Source organism: Lygodium microphyllum, chromosome 9 (genome assembly GCF_053477565.2).
Source record: "Lygodium microphyllum isolate KBCC chromosome 9, Lygodium_microphyllum_v1.1.10, whole genome shotgun sequence".
Taxonomy (NCBI): Eukaryota; Viridiplantae; Streptophyta; class Polypodiopsida; order Schizaeales; family Lygodiaceae; genus Lygodium; species Lygodium microphyllum.
Genome location: NC_141143.1, coordinates 117,623,587 through 117,645,128, shown reverse-complemented (window position 1 = coordinate 117,645,128; position 21,542 = coordinate 117,623,587). Strand labels below are relative to the sequence as shown.

General features: G+C 42.0%; 4 pseudogenes; 1 reads left to right on the top strand and 3 right to left on the bottom strand.

Moving 5' to 3' along the window:
- The window catches only part of LOC148031468 (uncharacterized), a 49,233-nt pseudogene extending 30,856 nt beyond the window's left edge, over positions 1-18,377 (top strand).
- LOC148031470 (large ribosomal subunit protein bL21m pseudogene) lies at positions 5,410-6,505 on the bottom strand (annotated as a pseudogene).
- On the bottom strand, positions 6,718-8,103 carry LOC148031469 (phytepsin pseudogene; annotated as a pseudogene).
- Positions 18,378-18,653: 276 nt separating the features above from the next.
- Positions 18,654-20,782, bottom strand: LOC148031467 (uncharacterized; annotated as a pseudogene).
- Positions 20,783-21,542: the final 760 nt, after the last annotated feature.

Sequence of the window (21,542 nt, the reverse complement as noted above, 5' to 3'; positions counted from 1 at the left end):
GATTTAATGACTTGATGTATGCAATCCATCTCAACATGGCTATATCCGGAGTAGAGCAACTCATGATCATACCAATCAATGGCAAGCAATCTGTCACTACCACAACTGAAGCTCCAATAAAGTACTCATTGTCACATTTGAGAGCCGTGACAATCCCCAATAACTCCCTCTTGATTTGCGGATATCTCCTCTGTCTCTCGTTTCGGACTTTCGCCCCAAACCGAATAGCACACCTATTTCCATCTGCATCATCTTGACCCACAGCCCAACCTATGCCAATTGGACTAGTGTCAACTGTCAATACAATAGACCTTTCACAATTATAATCCGCTTTCCTGAGAGTAGGAGCATTCTGCAATAACTTCTTCAATTTCCGCATGGCTCTAGTGTGGCTCTCATCCCAATAGAATTTCTGCCCCTTTCGAAGCAGCTGATACAAACAATCTACTATGTGTGCAAAATGAGGTATCCAAATCATATAAAACACACAAGCTCCAATGAATCTCCGTACCTCTGAAGTGGTAGAACAATACTCCGCAATCTTGCCTATAGCATTCACCTTATCAGGTGAGGGTTTCCTGCCATAATATCCACACATATGCCCAACAATGACAACCTCATTCACTCCAAAAATAGATTTTTGCCCTGAAAGTGTCAAGTCCACTTCTTCTAACCTGGCCAAAATCTTCTCACATGCTGAAATATGATCAGCCACAAAGTATCTGCATCCCTCCTCATTTAGACTCTCATTCTTCTCTTCTTCTGCACACCCCTTAATGGGCACAACATCCAAGAAAGGCATGGTAAGCTGAGGTATGTAACCACGAAGGACCTTATGCATGGCATTCATCATATGCGCAACAGAATTAGTGGCACCTTGAGGCAAAGTACACATCCTGACAAGCCCAATAGGAGTTCTCATGGTGGTTATATCCCTGCTTTCCAAAGCCAACTGAAACTGATCATATCCTGAATACAAATCACCTAAAGAATAGATGGCACGTCCAGCAAATGCCTCTGCAAACTCATCCACAACTGGACCTATACCAGCATTCTTGATAGTAACTATGTTCACTGGCTGCATGTCCTGAATAAATCGGAGAGTACCATTCTTCTTTGGAACTGTAAACCACCTGTTTGAGTATGGTGTAGATAAAGGCTCAAGGATTCTCATCCTGATTTTCTCATTCAATAAATCAATCAGCTTTGGTAAGTGTGCTTTAGGCACTGGAATAGGTCGGAGATTCCATGGGATATGAGGAATAGTAAGAATGACCATAGGAGAAACAATATCAGGATTCACACATCCAATCTCATGTGGGAAAAAAGCAAATCCCCTTTCATGTCGCTCAAGCATATCCTGAAAGCATTGCTTCTCTATGGGTAGCAAGAAATCACCATTTCCAATTTTCAGTTCAGCAAGAGTCTCTGCTGAAAATTTATGACCAATATGCTCCGAATTCCTCAAAATTGGCTGTTTAGCAGCCCTCTCTATTTGCTGATCATTGTCAGGTGGAAGCGGTACAGCAACCGGCTTCACCTTCTTATCCATAGTTTTGTATTTTGTGTCAACCCTGGCTTCATTATGCTCTTCTGCATTACATAAATCTTGCTGTAAATCAGCAATTCTGCACTCCAATGGCTGAATATTCTCAGCCCTCTGCTCTATGGATTGCATAGAAACAGCCCCAAACTCTGAATGCTGAAATATTTCAGCAGTAAACTCTGTTGGCTGAAAGTTTTCAGCCCTCTGTCTCTCTGAAAGCTGATCATAACCAGCTGGAAACTCTGTTTGTTGAATTTCTTCAGCACTCAACACTCTTTGCTGAGTTACCTCAACCTCTGACTCAATCTGTGACATAAAATCTACAATTTCATGAAACATGTCCAGGGACTGCACTAATACATTACTGTGACAATTCTGCATATCAGTTTTCAGCATATCTCCCATCTCTGTCATCGTATCTGCACAAATCACACTGTCATACATCCCATCTATATGCTCATCATCCTCCAAAATTCCTGCATTTTTCAAAATTTTCTCCTTCCTGCATATATACTGCCTGGAAGCTCTAGGCAACCTAGAAGTCTTCTGATAGCTTATCGAACTGTTTGCTGAAATCCCAACAAAACTGGAGGAGAAAACACTGCTGCCAGGAGGCGAGAACTCCAATCTCCTCTCCTATGTACCACCGTCGTCTCGTGAAACGGCGGTACCTAATGAAAACCCGAATCCCTCACAGTGGGTAAAGGTGCATCTCTGAGAATATCCCTGTTTCTAACATGGTTCACACATACAGTCATAAACTGAACTGCTCTCATAGCATCTTTACTGCGAATCCGTGCATAAGCAGATCCATCATCCATGACCTTTGTTTCCATGCGCATCTCTGTGATGAATGGCTGACCAAGAATTATGGGATAAGAGCATGAATCCTGCACAAAGAAATGAAAATCCTCCTCTACATCACCAATAGAAACCCTGACACTAGGACATGCAGCATACAAATCACCTGCAGTGTTATTGGCGGCTCTCATACGCCACCCATGCTCTACATCCATAGGCCATCTGTTACTCTCATAAACTCCATGAACTATGAGATTAATCTCTGAACCATGATCCACCAATGCAACATAAGGCACCTGTTTCTCTCCAATCTTTACCATCGTCTCTGTAGTTGCCCTAGCCCAATGGCTCCGCGAAAAGTGACTACGCGGTATCATGATAGGCTCATCAATTTCAGCATAATGCATAGGCTGAACCCTCTTCTCTACCTGCGGAAAAACAGAAGCATTATCAACCATAACCTCATCCTCATCCTCATCCAACTCCCCAATCAAAACTCCCTGTGTATCTGTGGTAGACAATGCATGTCTTTTCCTCTTCAGGACCTCCTGAAACTGATCCTGAAACTCTCTTTTCGAGATGCCCAAAATCTCAGAAATAGTGAAAGTCACCTCACTGCCAAGTATCTTATCATTAAAGATTTTCTTCATGTCTGTAGATGTCTCAATATCGGACATCAATCTGAACCCTGGCTGCTTTCTCTCTCTAGGCTCTTGCCTCTTTTCTCTCTTTTGAGCATCTTCCATCTGTCGATCTGGCTCTGGTCTTGAAGACGGTCCTGCAGTAGGTGGAGTAACAAACTCACCCCCTCTAGTCTTCTTAGCTGCACTTGGATTTTCTTCATCCCTCTTACGCTTCTCCTCAATAAGTACATCTGCACCATGAGACTTAGCCAAATAAGCATAAATAGAATACCTGTCAACAGGTGAGTCCCAACCTGTCTCTGATCTGATGCTAGAGCCTGCACTAGTCAAAACAATTTGCTGAATTTTTCCCTTGTTTGCAGTCTCCATAGCATAAGTCCATAGTGCTGACTGAGTCTCTGATCCCTTCTCAATCTGGACCCCATATGCAGAAGCATCACCTCTAGCTGTCACATAAGAAGTACGCGTAGCCACGTCATCCACTAACTTCTTCATTCCACCTTTACCAAAGTTGGTAGCAAGTAGAGCTCCTGTCTCAGTCAACCAAATCTTACCATCTTGTCCCCAATATACCAAATTCTTCCTCCTTGCATCCTGAAAAGATTCACAATCCCTGCAATGCTGATGATCCGTACTATCGCACCAAATACATCTCCGATCTCTCCTAGGTGCACTAGGAGCAATCCTAGGTGCAGTAGGAGCACTAGAAGAAGTAGTAGGCGCAGTCGAAGCAAACTGCTCTTTCAACTTTCCCACCAAATCCGCTTTGATTGACTCCAGTGTCAAATCTGTGATGCCTTTGATTATGTCATCAAGAGAGGTAGGCACCCTGGAGCAGATGGTTTTGGAGCAGAAGGTGTAGGCATCGGTCGTGGAACAGGAGGAATAGGTGGAGTGGAAACAGTAGGCACTGGCATAGGCCAAGAAACTAGCTGAGGAGGAGAAGAAATAACAAGGATAGAAGCAGGCATAGGAGCTGATGATGGTGTAGGTGTCATAGAACCATTCTGTAGGCGAGTCTTCCATATCCTCCTCTTGGTCAAAGTCGAGACTGCATCCTGACCATCCTGCCAATCCATTTTAAGACCCATAGGCTTTGTGCGATCCTCAAGAAGCTCACCCAATTCTTCTTGAAGAGCAGGATCTGCAGCTTGCAAGAAAAGCTCAACTTTTTCAACATCCAATGCTCTTTGTTCATTGGCATCAAGCTGACTATACCTCTCCTCAAATTCTCGAATCAACTCCAAAGCAGCCAGACCTTTGTTTGGCATGTAGACCCACTCTCGGAATGACCGCCGAGTAGCCACACCAAAGTCCTCAAGGAAGTATTCTTCTTTCAAGGCCTTCTTAAAATCTTGCCAATGTGTATTTTGAATAAAAAGATCAGTCACTTTTGTCCTCAAAGCGGGTGTGACAAGACGAACGAAGTACTTACTCATAAGTCCAGCTGGAACTCCAAAAAACCCCATCTTGATCTCATATGTCTTCAAATATGCTGAAACATTACGCCCGTCAAATAGCTTCTTCTCATTCTCAACTGCTTCAATAGCCTTAGTCGCGCTATTTGCATTCTCCTGCTCCGAATAGAGTTGCCTTTGCTAAGACAACTGCTGTTGATGTAATTGTTGCTGCTGCTGCATATACAATTGTGTCTGCTGATTTTGGAGTTGCATATACATGGACATATTCTGCAAAATCAGCTTTAGATCCTCCGTTGAAGTACTTGACGCAGCAGTCATTGATGGAGCTGAAGTAGACGCAGCTGGAGTTGTAGAAGAGGCTGAAATAGAGGCTGAAGTATCTCCCATCCTGAAATTTCTGCGATGCTTTCACATCAGGTTCACCAAAGATGTCGAAGGGTTTCGAAAGCAATGTCGCAACTTCAGAAGTCCTTGATAAATTTCAAGATAGAAGATCCATCATGTGAATAATCCTATTATCCAATTTTCCACACAGCAACAAGTTCTGGACGACTCTGTTTTATGGTTGTGGGTGTACATTCAAGAAAGAATTATGAATGGCTTTTGCAGAATACAACAGCAAGCTTCTGGAAACCCCTTTTTCCTGTTGCAACAAAAATTGCTCCATGTAGGCAGTCATATCTAAACTTTATTGGGCCTCCATACAAATCAATTGGCGTTGTAAGTAGGTCACGTGTCACTGCACTACTGATATGATGGTGCCATGCTGATGTGGCACAGTCTTGGACAGCATTTTATTTTGCATTCCATAAAAAAAAGGAAGAGCAGCACCCTGTGTTAGGATGCCGTTAAAAGCTGAAAGATTTCCTTTCCACATTTAAGATGTAAAATCAACAGTCCAACTTGGTTGCAGGCATCCATTGCTTTCCTGCTTGTAGTTGCTATACTCTCCCCCCTTGGAAACAGTAGTCCAAGTTTTTGTTCTCCAGAACATAAATTATGATGGTTGCAAAGCCCCAACCCTTGCGCTTCGAGCCTCTCCAAATCCTTTAATGTCAAGTATGCGCAGGCGGGTTAGTTCCTGTCGATGCCCTCTATGCCTACGATAATTTTTCCTCTGCTTCTTTTTGAAAATGATAACTTTGGCATCCAAAAGCTTCTCTTCAACCACTGCATGTACAGCAGCCTTTGGTACAACAGGCCTTCCTATGATTGTTTGTGCCTTTGAGCCTAGTAACAAGACCTTCAGTAAACATAGCTTGTCGTTCACATCAGCATGCTTCAGCTTTTCTGTGTAGATATAATCTCGAGGTGAGATCTTGAATTGATGAGAACCAACCTGCACGATTGCAAAAGCCTTAGGTGCCCTGTAAGGCGGGATTTCTTCAGGTTTGACGCGCCCAACGATTTGGTACCCAATCTCCACAGCTTGCTCAATCTCCTTGGCACTGAGAGGTTCCCGGTCAGTTCCTCAATCCTCTCTGTCATCATCTACCACTTCGTTATCTTTATTCCCTGATAATCAGCTTCTGATTTTTTAACGCCATGACTCTCTCTTCGTTTCGCAGCAATGTCGAGCTGCTCCTTTCCTTCCGATCTACAATAGTTTTCATTAGTGTCATATATACCAGGCACTCCTGCGCTCGCAGCAGTGTCCCTGCCTCCGAGCTCCTCTTGGGTTCTTCAATGAGGCACTCCATGTCTGAGAAGACCACATAAGAAAGGGTAAAGCAGTTGCCACTAGCGTCGTCCTCTTTCTTTGTAATCATCGGCTTCATCTTCTCTTTCCATTACATTATGAAAAACTCCGGACTGGCAAGTAAGTAGATAGGAGGATCGCCCCCCTTCCCTGATTTCCTTTCCTCCTTTCTAAAGTTGCAGAATTCCTCCTCAAGATGAGAACAGAGAGAACCGATATCATACTCTGCATAGCAGAAAGGGCATGAAAACTCAAAATGCACAATCTCTTTGCTTGCAAGGTCATCCAGACTCAGAGGACGATCTTGGTGGGCAGACTGCAGAGATCCTTCCCCCGATTCGTTCCGTAGCTCCCCTGTTCTTCTGCGTTTCCAATGTCTTCTCCCGATTAGCATCGCTTTTCATTCCTTATTACTTCTTCCTTCTTCGTTCATCTCCCATCGATCCCCTCCTCTGTTTTTTCCTTCCTTTCCTTAAACTGCCGAATCTTCCCTGCTTTTCGAATCAGCTTTTTCCCCCCTTTTTCCAGAAAAGCTTCCTTTTCCCCCAGGAAAGCGGGCCAATTTCAGCATTAATCACACTTTTTTATATCGACCAAGCTTGCAAATCACTTCATTGTCAATATGATTAAAGATATTTTCCCATGGCCCTCACGACAATTAGGCGGCCTTAGCAAAGCCTACATGTGTATTTCCATAATCGAAAACCGTGTGGTAAACGCCCATGAAAACATCTCCAAGAATCCATAGAGGCCCTGAAGGAACATCCAGACCCATAAACCCACTAACACATTGCATTTCATTACCCTCTCCAAGTTTCAAGATATACTGCTCAGGCGTAAGATCAAAATGTTTCCCTCCTATCGTAAAGGTCACTGTGGGCATGGAAGAAACTTGGTCACACTCCACAACACTCTCTCCATTCGGATTCGGAAGGCGTTCACACATCTTGCTAAGATACGCTTTGATAAGCTCTCCAGACTCATCAGTGATCAGTTGGTTCTGTGCCCATACTACTGCCATTTGACACATAGTACATCCAGTGTCGTGCAGACCCTCATGACCCCTATCTAGTACGCTTGCAATATCTGGGCTCAAATCCTTTGCTCTTTGGAAGCACATGCCAATCTGTGCACATATCTTTTCTGGACTGATCTGCTGCTTAGCCATTTCAATAATCATATCACCATATTGAGACAACATGGCCTTGCATTGCTGATTCATGACACCAGATGCTCGAATGGCCTCATTTATAGCTGTTATGATTCCCGTTGGCCCAGCCATCAAAGATGTTCCAGAATCAGCAATAGCAGCACAGCCATCGGCACAGAAACCTGTTGTCTTTCCACCTACGAGAAACTCTCCCATATCAAACTGCCAGTAGCCTTTTCGTGTGACTGGCACGTAAGTATGTTGTCCAATGTAATGTCTAGGATCCATGCCACCAAAGATGAGCTCAATATGCTACAGCCATGCCCAAAGAATGCCACATGCTTGAAGCCCGACCACATCTGTTATACATGTCCACAAGTGTATTGCCAACATGAAACTCATTATCTAGCCCCTTTTTTATATCTCTACATAAAGTTCTCGGCTTGTATCTAAAGCTCCTATGATGCTACATGATTTCAGGCTGTAAACAAATGTACTAGCATCAGCAGAAATACCATCCAGTTGTAGATGTTGGAAACATCCTCACAAAGCCCATAATCGGCATATCTTGAAATAAGTGTAGCCCATGAGATTGCATCTCGAGTTACGAGTCTACCAAAACTCCCTGTTCTTCTCCGTCTTCAGCATAGAATGAAAGAGCAAACATAACAACTAAGCATGTACAAAGTATCAAATCACACGCACAAGTTTTGGGTGGTTTTCACACCTCGAATGGGCAGCAATACGACAGCGGCGTTGGCAGATTCTCCCTCCTTCACGACAGTGACAGTGTCTCCACTCCTCCTCTCCCTCTCATGGCAGTGGTAGCGTTCTCCCACCATCCTCAACTTAAATAGGTGAGGGGAGGGGATCCTCCCTCCCCCACGCGTCATTTCGCATGGGATATTCCCCCCTGCAAGCTCCATCGAGGAGCTTGATCATACCTGCTATTCCCCTCCCCTCCAGCAGGACAGTTGGCTGGGGGGATACGGGAATAATAATTTTAAAAAAAATTGCCATTATCCTAACATTTTTGGCCTCCTAAGAGGAGATTCATATGAACAATGCGTATTTTAGATTCGGAAATGTTACATTCTCTCCCCCTTGGAGGAATCAAGATGTCCTTATCTCGAGATAAACTGGGGATATTGGTGGTTGAGAGTGCTTTCATCTATCCTAGTGGCATCCTCCTTGGGATAATCTTTCCACTGGTGGACGAGGCATTCTCTCAAGGTTCTGGATCTCAGTTGTCTCTCCCTAACATCTAAGATCCTGTCAAGTTGTAGTTCAAGGATTCCTTGACTAGGCATTACAACTTATTGGTCATCAAGTACATGGTTAGGATTAGATACATACTTCTTCAATAGGCTGATATGGAATACATTATGAACCTTTAGGTTCTCAGGGAGTTTCAATCTATAAGCATTAGGTCCTAGGCACTTGAGGATCTTGTACGGTCCATAATACCTAGACTTAGCTTCTTGCAATCTCCTAAGGATAGGGAACTCTTCTTTGGGCGTATGCGAATGAAGACCATGTCTCCTTCTTTGAAGACTCTATCTTGATGCTTCAGATTTGCGTATGCCTTTTGTCTATCCTTGGCAGCTTGGATGTCCTGTCTTATTGACTTTATTTGGTCATCCATCTCTTCCAACATCTGCCTTGAAACTTCAACCCTCAAGGTTGGATTGGTTCACGACCGCAGTATGCCCTAAGCATATCCTCGATGACTTGATTGACTCACTCTGTTTGGCCATCCGTTTGGGGATGATAAGCTGTGCTAAAACAGAGTTGAGTCCCAATGGCATCAAAGATGGCTCTCCAGAAGTGTGATGTGAAGAGAGAATCACGATCACTAACGATTCTTCTTGGTAGCCCATGTAGCTTGAATATCTCCTTGATAAATAGTCTTGCAATGTCTAAGGCTTTATAGTTTGTCTTTACTAGAATAAGGTGTGCAACCTTAGTTAGCATGTCAACCACAACCATGATGGAGTTGTATCCTCCCTGAACTTGGGGTAGGCCAACAACAAAATCCATACTGATGAATTCTCATTTCATTTGGGGAATGTCAAGTGGTTGCAACTTCCCTAGCATTTTGACATGTTTGGCTTTGATACATTGACAAGACAAACACTTGGTGACATATTTGAGAACGTCACCTTTAAGCCTCTCCCAATGGTAGCTCTTCCTAACTACATTGAGAGTCTTGGCATAGCCAGGATGTCCTGAGAAAGGGGAGTCATGAGCTTCCCACAATATCTTCTGCTTAAGTGACTGGCTTACCGGTATACATAGCCTCGTTCTATAGTAGACAAGTCCACTATTGACAGAGAATTCATGATACTTAGCCTGGAGCTTTTGGTTCTGATCCTTGGTAGAGATCTCCCTTAGCATCGTTTGGTAGGCTTGATCATGGCATGCTTCCTCTCTAGCTAACTCAAGTATTGGGTTATTTGGCATAGATACCTTTGTAGCTAGAGATCTAGCTGTTGATGGATTTTGTAGGATTAATGAGTTAAGGAATGCCTTGTGACTGAGTGCATCGGCAACTACATTCTCTTTTCCAGGTCAGTACTTGATTTCAAAGTCATACTCCTTCAGCACTTCAATCCACCGACGTTGCCTCATGTTGAGCTTGTTCTGTGTAAAGATCCACTTGAGACTCTTATCAATCACTAGAGTAAACTTGTTACCCAACAGGTAGTGTCTCCAAAGTTTTAGAGCATGGATGACAGCTAACAATTCTAGATCATGGGTAGCATAATTCCTCTCATGACTCTTCATTTTTCTTTAAGAGTAGGCTACCGGTTGACCTTCCTGCATGAGCACACATCCTAAGGCAACTGTGCTAGCATCAGTTACTACCTCGAACTCCTTACTGAGGTTTGGAAGTTTCAAGATAGGTGCTGATACCAAACTTTGCTTTAGTCGATCAAAGCTGGTTTGTTCGAGAGTTGACCATGCAATGGATGTTTGCTTCTTCAGTAAGTTCGTAAGAGGTGCTGCAATCAAAGCATAGTTTTTTATGAAGACCCTATACCATCCTGTCAATCCAAGAAAACTACGTATTTCTAGCACATCTCTGACTTTGGCAGGGTCTACTGAGATTCCTTTTGTTGATACGATGAATCCCAGATATTCAATCTGACGCTTGAAGAATGTGCATTTCTTCATCTTAGCATACAACTTATGTGACCTCATTATCTCAAGGACAATCCGAAGTTGGGGTTCATGATCTTCTTCCTGTTTAGAATAGATTAAAGTGTTGTCAAAGAAGACGAGCACAAAGTCATCAAGATATGGCCTAAAAATATCCTGCATTAACCTGTTGAAGGTGGTAGGCGCATTCGTAAGCTCTCAAATGCCATAACTAGGAACTCAAAGTGCCCATATCTTGTGTTGAAGGCCGTCTTTGGGATATCTTCTTCCTTGATCCTTATCTGATAGTAACAAGACCTAAGATTAATCTTGGAGAAGATCTTCGCACCCTGAAGATGATCAAGAAGCTCATCTATTCTAGGAATAGGGTACTTGTTCTTGATAGTTTATTGATGCAATCCTCTGTAATCAATACATAGTCGAAGTGTTCCATCTTTCTTTTTCTGGAATAGTACTGGAGCTCCCCATGGTGAACTGCTAGGACGGATGTAGCCCTGATCTAGTAGTTGCTTGAGTTGTTCCTTTAGCTAGATTGCTTCCGGGATAGACATTCTATAAGGTCTCTTTGCAATTGGCACAACTCCTGGTACTAGCTTGATCTCATGATCCACTTCTCTTTGAGGCGGGAGTTTAGTCAACTCTTCAGGAAATACATCCGTGTATTCCTTTAGCCAAGAAGGTCCTTCACTAGACTCCTGCTTTTGATCTAACTTGTTGAGCTTAATCAAGTAAACAAGTAGTCCCTTTCTGACTCCCTTTATAATCCGAGATGCTTTGTCCAACTGAATTTTTGGCACTCCAGCCTCACCTTGAGTTGTGACCAAATCCCCTTCAAAGTTTCGAAAGGAAATTTGGTCCTTTCCACAATGAATTTGGGCGTCATTAGGCTTAAGCCAATCCATTCCAAGTAGACACTCATGAATACCTAGGTTCATGACTCTGAATTTGACCAAAGTCGTCTTTCCTCCCAAAAAGAATTTCACCTTAGCAGTTTGCCTGGTACAAGTAACCTCACGACCATTTGCCAATTCCACAAGCAAGATAGGTGCTTCTACTATGGCTATTCCTAATCTTTTCGCACAAGCTGGTGAGATAAAGGAATGTGTACTGTCACAATCAATCAAGGTCTTGAAACTTTTACCTTGATAGTCTGACGGTGTCTGAATCACCGAGAACTGGCAATTCGGCCCTTTCTTGTGAAGAGCGGCATGGACTGTCGCCCTTTCAAACTCTGCTTCCATGGTCGGATCTTCTTCTTTTTCGCACATTTTCCTTTTAGCAATGCAGGCGGTTCTTCCTCTGCCTCGGGTAGCAACTCCCTGACCACAGTCACTTCCTTGGAAAGGTGCTTGGCGATGTCCTCCTCCAAGCTTGGGACATTGCCTCTTGAAATGACCGGGCTTGTTGCAGTGGAAACAACGGAGGTTTCAGCCATTGCTTTGAGTAGGGACAAAGTTGTTGACATTATTAGTCCTTGCTTTCTTTCTTTGTCCCTGATTCTGACCTTGAACCTTCTTCATATGAGGCGTGAATGCTCTTCTGTTCAGGTCATTATAAGACCAAGTTTTGTTACCTCTTGGTCTAGCATGCACCTCCTGAATTATAGGGGCAGCTTGAATGAGTTCGTCATGTAGATCCGATGGGCACATAGATTCGAGACGGGTATTCACTGGTGGGTTTAAACCAGCACAAAATTTTGACACCTGCTGTGTCATGTCCATCTCTGGCGCATACTTAAGAAGTGAGACAAATTTAGAGTAGTATGTGTCAAGAGTGAGTCCCAGTTGTTTTAGCTCGTAGAACTCATTCATTTTCTGCGTGCGATACGCAGGTGGTAAGTATTTTCCCTGCACCGCTTTCTTCAACTTCTCCCAGGTAACGGATCCTTCCGCAATCCCTTGATCTCTGCACCATTGCTTCCACCAAAGCCTGGCCTCGCCGGTGAGCTTTAGCTTGGCGAGCATAGCCTGGTTGGCGGGCGCAGTATCGACTACTTCAAAGTAGTCCTCCATGGATTCAATCCAAATTTCAGCATCTGCTTGGATGGACCTGCCTCTCCCATCAAATTGGGGTGGCTTAATCTGCTTGAGAAGAAACTTCTTCTCCTGGATTACAGCAGTACTTGATGTAGGAGGCGAACAAGGATTTTGTACTTGGGGTTGTGCCTAGACAAAGATTTCTTATCATTATTACTCGTTAAATGATGTGATTTATATTTCACTTCCATTTCAGCAATCAATAAGTAATCTAACCACTTAATTTCTTATCAATTCTCAACGACGGAACAGACATTGATAAAAAGAAGTCTTATTGTATTTGTATGGGCATAGCCCTTTCGGAATACAACATGTCTTGGGATAATAAGCCAATTGTTTACATTTAGTTTGGGAAGAATAATATTGTATTACATTTATCTACAGGAATTGGATAATAGTATGGTTTTGGATCATGGATCTTCAGGAATCGGTAAGTCATTGGAAGTTCAGGGTATCCTTCCCTTTGGAACCCATTCTTCTCATGGCGCCCCAACACTTTGATCCTGTCGGCGGGGATTACACGGGTCACTTCCTCATAGACATATGAGTTCAGTTCAACCCTCCAACCTTGAATATAGTTGAGTTTACCTAAGCCTCCACAAAAATAAACAGCTTCACAACTTTCAGGTCTTCCAACCACTTGATCCTCTTTAGGTTGGTTTGTAGGTATGCAAACTGGTGGGCAGCTATATAGTAGATTCCTGAGGTACCCGTCCATCTTCCTTCCATGTACAAAGGCGATGGATTATAGATATGTTCTAGGATGTTCATCATCTCAACCCTTTGTCGATAATGCGGGGAATGAATCGCAGTCATAAACATGACTCGAAATACCAAGAACCTATTCCATGCTTCGTAGTTTTGCAAGACAGCATTGAAAGTAAGGAAATGTTTGGACATCAACATTTACTTTACTTTATCTTATTAAGATTTCATAAAAACAAATCCTTCGTTGGTTTGCTCTGATACCAACTATAACATGTCCACCTATTATCTTCAGGACACGTCTTAGTAGTCAATCGAAAAAGATGTCTAGAAAGCTCCGCCCGGCATTCCCATGGAATGTTACGGGGTTTGCGATCTAGGACTTTCCGCATCTGCCATGTAGCAAAAGTATTCCGGCCGTTCCCACTTAGGACCAACGTGAATGAGGGTTTTCGCTATTGGTCAATTCCTAACGGCAACTAGCATCGAACTTGAGTGAACTACTTTACGCAGAAATGCCAGGTCCGAAATGAATTCACGCTGCACTTGGTTCAAGGAGAATGGGAAACGAGAGGGATGCGAAGCTCAACCTCTCTGCCATAAGGCATAGTCCCATTCCATTCCCCTAAAATAGCGTAAATTGGGATCAGTTATAACTCTAGGTCAACACTCTTGTTGTTCGTGTTCTTTGAACGATCTTCCTGTTGTCCATCTTGATTGAGAAAAGTTCCTATCCAACCGGGACCACCCATTCGTAGGACGAACCTATGGCCACATCCACCGCACTTTCGTCAGGTTGTTTTAGTTATTTAATTACCTAACACATTTAGTTGGACATGTATCAATCAGCTTCCTTAATTAGCCCATTAGGCACTGGTTCCTTCACGTAATCATAGCACTTGACATAGAAAAAACAATGTCAAACAAGTTCCTTTTTAACAGGCTATCATATTTATCTTGGAAATACATAAATTCCAGCCTATAGGCTTATCCACAATCCGCCCAAAGGCTATCCAGCAATCCACAGGGATCACTAATACAAGATTCTACCCATAGACTAGTATGCGGGCCTCGAGATCCAATCCCGAGTCACCTTAGCCTCTTGTGCAGGGCCCAAAAGGTGAGGGATTTACGGCCAGAGCCCCCTGGCACCAAAGTGTCCTCCTACTCCAAGTAGCACTTAATGGAGAGACCTCTCACGCGGCGGGTTCGCTCCACCTTCCCGGCGCGGTTAACAACCCCCTTGGTTAGGGTCAGACAGGCAGTCGAGGGTAACTGAAGCTGCCTCTCCCTTCAGGCCTTCAACCTGAAGCATTAGATATCCATTTATCCTTTAATTCTTTGATCAAACAAAGAAAAACAGTGCTCTTAAATCTGTAACAAGCACAATCATTTCCATTGGTCGTTATTGTTGGCCAACTACTAAGGAGTGAATCCTTCTTTCCGAATGCATCCAGCACTCAATCCGGGATTAATTTCAACTTGGCAAGATCCCCTATATCCTGGGTTAGGGCATACCCTATTAACCCGACTTGATCAATACTTTAAGTTCATATGTTATTCCAATTTATTCGTTGGTCTTTTTCTTCCAAGCAATTATCTTTATCCAAGAAAGATACTATATTACGACGATTATTCATCCTCTTGCAAGATAACTTGCGTAAGAATCTGCCAACCTCATTCCGAGGAATTAGCCATTCCCTTGTGATCCAATCACAAGATCATGCGACTCTGCAACTTGTTGCACAAGTGTTGCATCAACTATGGGACTATTCTATCCATCAACGGTGTCTTCTAATCACGGTGTCATGATTAGATATAACAACCCGTTCTTGATTGCATTAGGCGGACATTGTCGGTCCTATGGTTTTGAGTTTCATCTTTTTATCAAGATATCCTTAGGGTAAAAACCCTAGATCTTTTCTCGCAAGTATGCCCTACTATCCCTACATTACGTGAATGAATGAAATATGAGGCTTATTCCTTTCATGCTTAATTGGAGTGTACTTTCATAACTCCATTTTGTAAATATGGACATTAATCTAATTTCAATTCATTGCAATGCACAAAAACTACTTGCTAGAAATGCATATCAATCTTCTGCTCACTCTATTTTGTTCGTTTTATTGAAAATACTAATGGCCGAACTCTTCCATCATGAGCTAATTCTTTTAAATTAACCAAAGTATTTATGACAAAAAATGCATCCTATCTCCAAAAATCATCCATGCACGATTGAATTATAACAACGAAAAATAAAAATTAGGAAGAAAAACCTGGACTTCTGGTGAGATGTCCATGTGGATGTTAGGAGAGGATCCTCCTGCGGTTGCGCCTTGTGCTTTCTTAGGAGCCGTCGTGAATGCGGCCCTTCTGTCATGGATGCGGCTTTGCGAAACTCCCTTTGTAATTCCACCGTCCCTTATGAATGTTTTTTCCTTCCTTTTGTAGAAGCTCCGATGCAAATTGAATATATGGAAAGGGGTTTAGCACTCAGGCTAATTGGGAGATTGAAGGAAATCCAAGGGGACAAGCTTAATGAGCATTTTTAAAGGCCTCGAATAGGACCCACGGAAAAGGGTACTAGCTAGACTTTTAACAGATTGGAAAAAGGGCCAAAAAGTCCTTAAAAGGGATATCTCCGTGGAGGGGGAAAGAAACCCACGGGAAAAGGTTTAAATCTCGGGAAGGGGGTAGAAAAATCTTTTTAGAGCAAGGCTTATCAAGCCATGGGAATGGGCTTTTCTTGAATCTCGAGGGGTAGTTTTTAGGATGCTCTAGGTGGGTAAAAAGGGGAAAAAAGGGGGGAAAAGGGTGTAGAAGACCCTATTGGATATAGGGGATTGTGTGTGGGGGAAAAGGGGCTTAAAGAGCCCTTAGGAGGGAACTTTTGTGTGGGGGGGAAAGGAAAGGATATGAAAGGGGGCTTAAGAAGCCCCCTTGGAAGCTTCCAGAAGCTTCCAAAGAGCTTCTGCAACGTGGAAAGCTCACGTGGAGGAGAGGAAGAAAATAAGAAAATGGTTTCTGGTGGGCAACAACTGGCACGTCTCCACTCCTCCTCTCCCTCTCATGGCAGCAACAATGTCCTTAACTCCTCCCACCATCCTCAACTTAAATAGGTGAGGGGAGGGGATCCTCCCTCCCCCATGCGTCATTTCACATGGGATCTTCCCCCCTACAAGCTCCATCGAGGAGCTTGATCATACCTGCTATTCCCCTCCCCTCCAGCACGACAGTCGGCTGGGGGGATAATGGGAATAATAATAATAATAAAATTTACATTATCCTAACCTTTTTGGCCTCCTAAGAGGAGATTCATATGAACAATGTGTGTTTTAGATTCGAAAATGTTACATAAAGCTTGTCCAATTTGTGGTGATTGGTTGAGATCAACTTACAAGAAAAACCTGAACAAAAATATATATCTTCAACATAGATGATTTTTATGTCAAGATCATTATCTACAAAATAGAAGGAAAGACATACATTTTAATGGAAAGCTAGAAGAAGGGAGATGTCCAATACCAATGACATTGAAGGATTGGTATCTAAAGTGGACTATTGGATCCACTATCAATTCAAAGTCGGAGATCATAAGTGGCAATGATGATGATGCTGTGAAGAAGGGAGTGAGAGGAAAATGTGCTCTAGTTCAAAGTCCTTCGATTTGGTATACTTTGGAATATTGGAAGGATTTGAAGATATGTCATATTCTTGATCCTATGCATATATTCAAGAATGTTGGTCATTCGTTATGGCAACACCTTGTTGGCTTGAAAGACACAGTGGCATCAATAAATGACTTAAAGGATCGAAACTCAAAGCCCATTCTATGGCCACTTTATGATGAAACTAGACATGAGACAACCTATGAGCCAACCCCATGGGTGCTCACGATAGAAGAGCTAGAGACTATCAACAGGAAGATTCGGTCGATTCGTACGCCTACATGATATGGAGCATCTTGTCGAAACATGTTCACTCTAGATGGCAAGAGATTGTCTGGTTTAAAAACACATGATTAGCACACTTTTTTGAAGGTAAATCTATCTAGATCTTTATAAGTATTTATTTTCTTTCATGTTTTGTTGATCGGAATAATCATGTATGCAGCATGTTGTACCCCTTGTTATTGATGAATGTACTACAAGAGAAATCCGAGATGTAATATATTGCCTTGGATTGCTTGCAAGGTATTTATCGCTAATTAATTTTTAGTATAAAATTTTATTTGATATCTTCTTAATTCAAAAACATCTCTAATATCTTCTTTCTTTTACTGATAGATGGATTACATCTAAAGAGATTGCCAAAGGGTCAATTCCACAAAAGAAGAGTGAATGTATAGAGCTTCATTGTTTAATGGAAAAGGAACTTCCAGCCTCCTTTTTTTATATCCAATATCATCTTCTAATCCATCTAGTGGACAAGATAGAGCTCGCTGGTGTTGTGAGCACTCGATGGATGTTTTGGGCTGAGAGATTTATGGGAGTATTAAAAGGTTATGTACATCAAAAAGTAAGACTAGAGAGTTCTATGACAGAGGGATGGATGCTTGAAGAATGCATGTATTACGTTTTTGAATACCTTGAGAAAACCGATTCTCAAGCTCCATGAATATGGACAAATGAGTCATCTTCTACCAGGTCACACAAGGTATTGTCTGGTAAGGGAGTCCCTTTTCGACTTAAGGTCCAAGGTAAATTGGATATTTCTACTTTCATTGTCTATAATAGCGAATGGATGCAACAATTCGTTGATGAGTATGAGGAGGAACTTGCAAGCAAATGAGTTGGTAGACATAAAAAAGAGGAGATAGAGACATCAAACCAATGTGAATAACAATGGGGATTTGCCTACTTTCATGGATTGGATATACACCCGTATGCAATGGTCAAATTCAACGAAACAAAGAGAGTTTATGATCGGGTGTGAAAGAAAAGTAACTTGTTGGGTTTTGAAAGCTCTGAACTAAGGAAGTGAGTTTCTTTTTTTTTTAAACACATGCAAGTTCCAGAGACACAAATCTTGTTGACAATGAACTCGGTTACATAGGAACCATAGTTAGAATTTATGAAGTATCAGATCATATCTTCAAGCAAGTAAATGAAATCTCTCTTCATGCAACAATGAGATGTCAATTTCTTAAAGCTATACATAATTCTAAAGTTTTGATTCGTGTATTTTGACAGGTGATTTTGAAGGTGGATTGATTTTATGCCGAGTATAAAGGCAATAATGCCACAATGAAAAGAGAACAGTCCCGATTTTGGTCCATCGACTCCTCAAAGTTATTGCGCACAACAAAAGAGCCTTACATTCTGTGAACTCATGTTCAACAAGCATTCTTTTACAAGAATAGGGATGCTCATCCGTGGTGGCAAGTTGTGCATGTCCAACCTAGAGGTTGACACTTGTTTAATAGCATTGACCTTGAGGAAGAAGATCAAGATGAATTGATTAGGTCCTTGAACCTAGACACATCAGTGTCAGAGAGGTGTAGAATTCTTCTTTTCGATCATGATGACATTGTAGATGATGAGAATGACAATGATCCAGACTCTGACACTATAGACACCGAAGAGGAAGAAATAATGGATGTCAAACCTATGGAGAAAATGAATATCAACACAAATTTAATGATGGAGGAGTTCGAAGAAGTCAACAAGGTCAATAAAGATGAAATTTTATTGACAGTTAATCTCAAAGATGATGATGAGGACTATTAGTCTTATGTGTCAACTCACACATCAACCTATGTTCTCAACCTATGTTCGATAAGATTTAATCTCAAAATAATTAATTGTGAAGTCATGATTTTTATTCTTTTGAAAACTTACTAACAAGGGTGGGTGGTGGGGAGTCTCATGGTGATAGCCTCATACAGCTAATGTCGGGGTTCGATTCCCCTTAGACTCATTTTTCTTTCTCTGGTTGTGTACAGGGTAATCTTAACTTCAAGTTCACTATAAGAAATTTTGTATTGAGGTTTGATTCCCCTCCTCTACCAGGGCTTCTATATAGCATTTAATCCCAATATCAACATCTCAACCTTCAATACCCGCAATCAAGCATTGTTTCCTGGATCGACTTAGTAGACCATCGAAGCCAATAGTCTTCTATCGTTTCCTAGCAGCAGTTCCAACAGCACTCTCAGTGAGTACCCACAATACCCTTAGCCACAGTACCCCCCCCACGTTGCCCATTTGTTGCTTGAATCATGCTCTCTCTCTCTCTCTCTCTCTCTCTCTCTCTCTCTCTCTCTCTCTCTCTCTATGACACTATGGTCACCCTAGCTTTGATGTATGCAGCAGTATTATGGGCCCCATGCTTGTCAGTTGCCTCATGGTTTCACATTGAGAGACCACATATATGTATCATTTCATGCTTGTTTCGCAGCAAACCATCAGTATCACTGTTCTACTTAACATTGGTATTAGAGCTCTCTGGTCCTAACTTTTTGGTATCATAGGTCATTTTGGCCTTTTGAAGACATAAATATAGTAGTTCATTTTGTTTCATCTCTCTCTCTCTCTCTCTCTCTCTCTCTCTCTCTCTCTCTCTCTCTCTCTCTCTCTCTCTCTCTCTCTCTCTCTCTCTCTCTCTCTCTCTCTCTCTCTCTCTCTCTCTCTCTCTCTCTCTCTTTGTGCGCTTACCATGCATTGTCTTGTAAATGACTCATGAGTTTGCACATTTTCTTGAGCAACCACTTCCAACTCCGTCCTGTCCCAAACTCCAACTCCAGTGTGTTGATGACATATTTCTTGTCATCCTCAAGCTGATTGCTACATTGCAAAATAAAGTCAATTAGAAATTCAAATAAAAAACTATAATTCATATTCTTTATGTTAAATAATACTTACTTTTATGGTACATGAACTCGCTATAGATAAGGCATGCATAGGTCTCTTATCCGACGTTTGAAGGCGATGTTGGCTCTAACCTGAAGGATACCCCAATCAGGCTTGATGGCGCATGTGACACCCAAAGTGCCAGTGCACGTGCGCATCGGTAATGGTAGGGGCAATGGTGTTGTCTCGCCAATCGATCGGGATAGTGGTGTGCTACTCTGCTACTAATGCCTACATGAAATACAAACGTAATATACATTGAGATGTGACTTCTTAAAAACTACTTGATATTTAATCCGTAATCACCATAAAAGATATACCTATGGGACTAACGGCCACTAGCGTGTGAATCAGGTGTCACCTAAGTAGGAGGAGGTACATCAAGAGTAAGCCGCTGACTCTCATGTGTATACCTAGGATAGGAGTCCTAAGAAAACAAAGACATCAAAAGGATATATATATTAAGAATTCTATAAGTAAAAAAGGATGACATTACTATTTTATCAATTGAGAAGCTTACGGATGCATTGTAGTATATGCATGAGAAAAAGTCTCCACTCTTGCATGTGGCTGGGAGGATATACCCTCTCTAGGATGTACGAGCATATTGAATCTCCCAAGAATCACTATGGCACTGTCTAAATTGGCATCATCCATCTCCACATAATATGCCATGGCCTCTAATAATGTATCTCTAGAAAGTCCAGTGCCTCACATAGCAAAGTCTTGATGATTGCCAACTTCACTTTACGGTTGTGGTCACTCATCGTATCTATATATTTAAAACAACTATATGTCAGACTAGAGATACATTCTTAGAGGAGAGCTCAATCTATCTATTCAAAAACTAAGAAATAGGAATCTTAACTAGGTTTATTAGAGTGGTATTACTCTTTAGCACTGCAATGGGGCTCATAAGGCTCGACATAAACTAATAGAGCTTCCATTAAAACTCGATTTAGCACACATGTTGGTAATTGTTTTCCTATTAATTGAGTGCCTGCAAATTCACAAGATTGTGAGGTTTAATTGGTTGAGAGTATGGCTGGCATCCAAGTTCATTGCAAGGGGCCGTCTAGCTAGCATTTCAAGTAGCTCAGGATACCACGTTCATTATAAGCGCCTCAAAATGCGACACCCCATCAAGGATAGTACAAGCAATCATTTCCAGGAGAGACAAAGGAGGTTACATCTTATCATTAAGAAAGAAATCGCATGTGCATTTAGATTTGTGGGGAATACCAAGAGCACTCATTGGAATTTCAAACTTGGAAACCTCTCCATTCTCGTAGACACCTTGAATCTTGTCAGATGACATTACTTGATTTAGTTTCAAATTGATAAATTATGTGAGGTGCAAACCTTACAATTGGAGATCACTAATGTCTTTGTGCAAGTTGACATGGAGAAGGTGCAAGATTTCTTGATCCATAAGATGGTTGAAAGATACAAAGTTCTTAGTAGATTCAAGGATCTAGCGCGACTGAGGAGTGAAATATTAAAGAACATATATAATGTTCCTTTCGA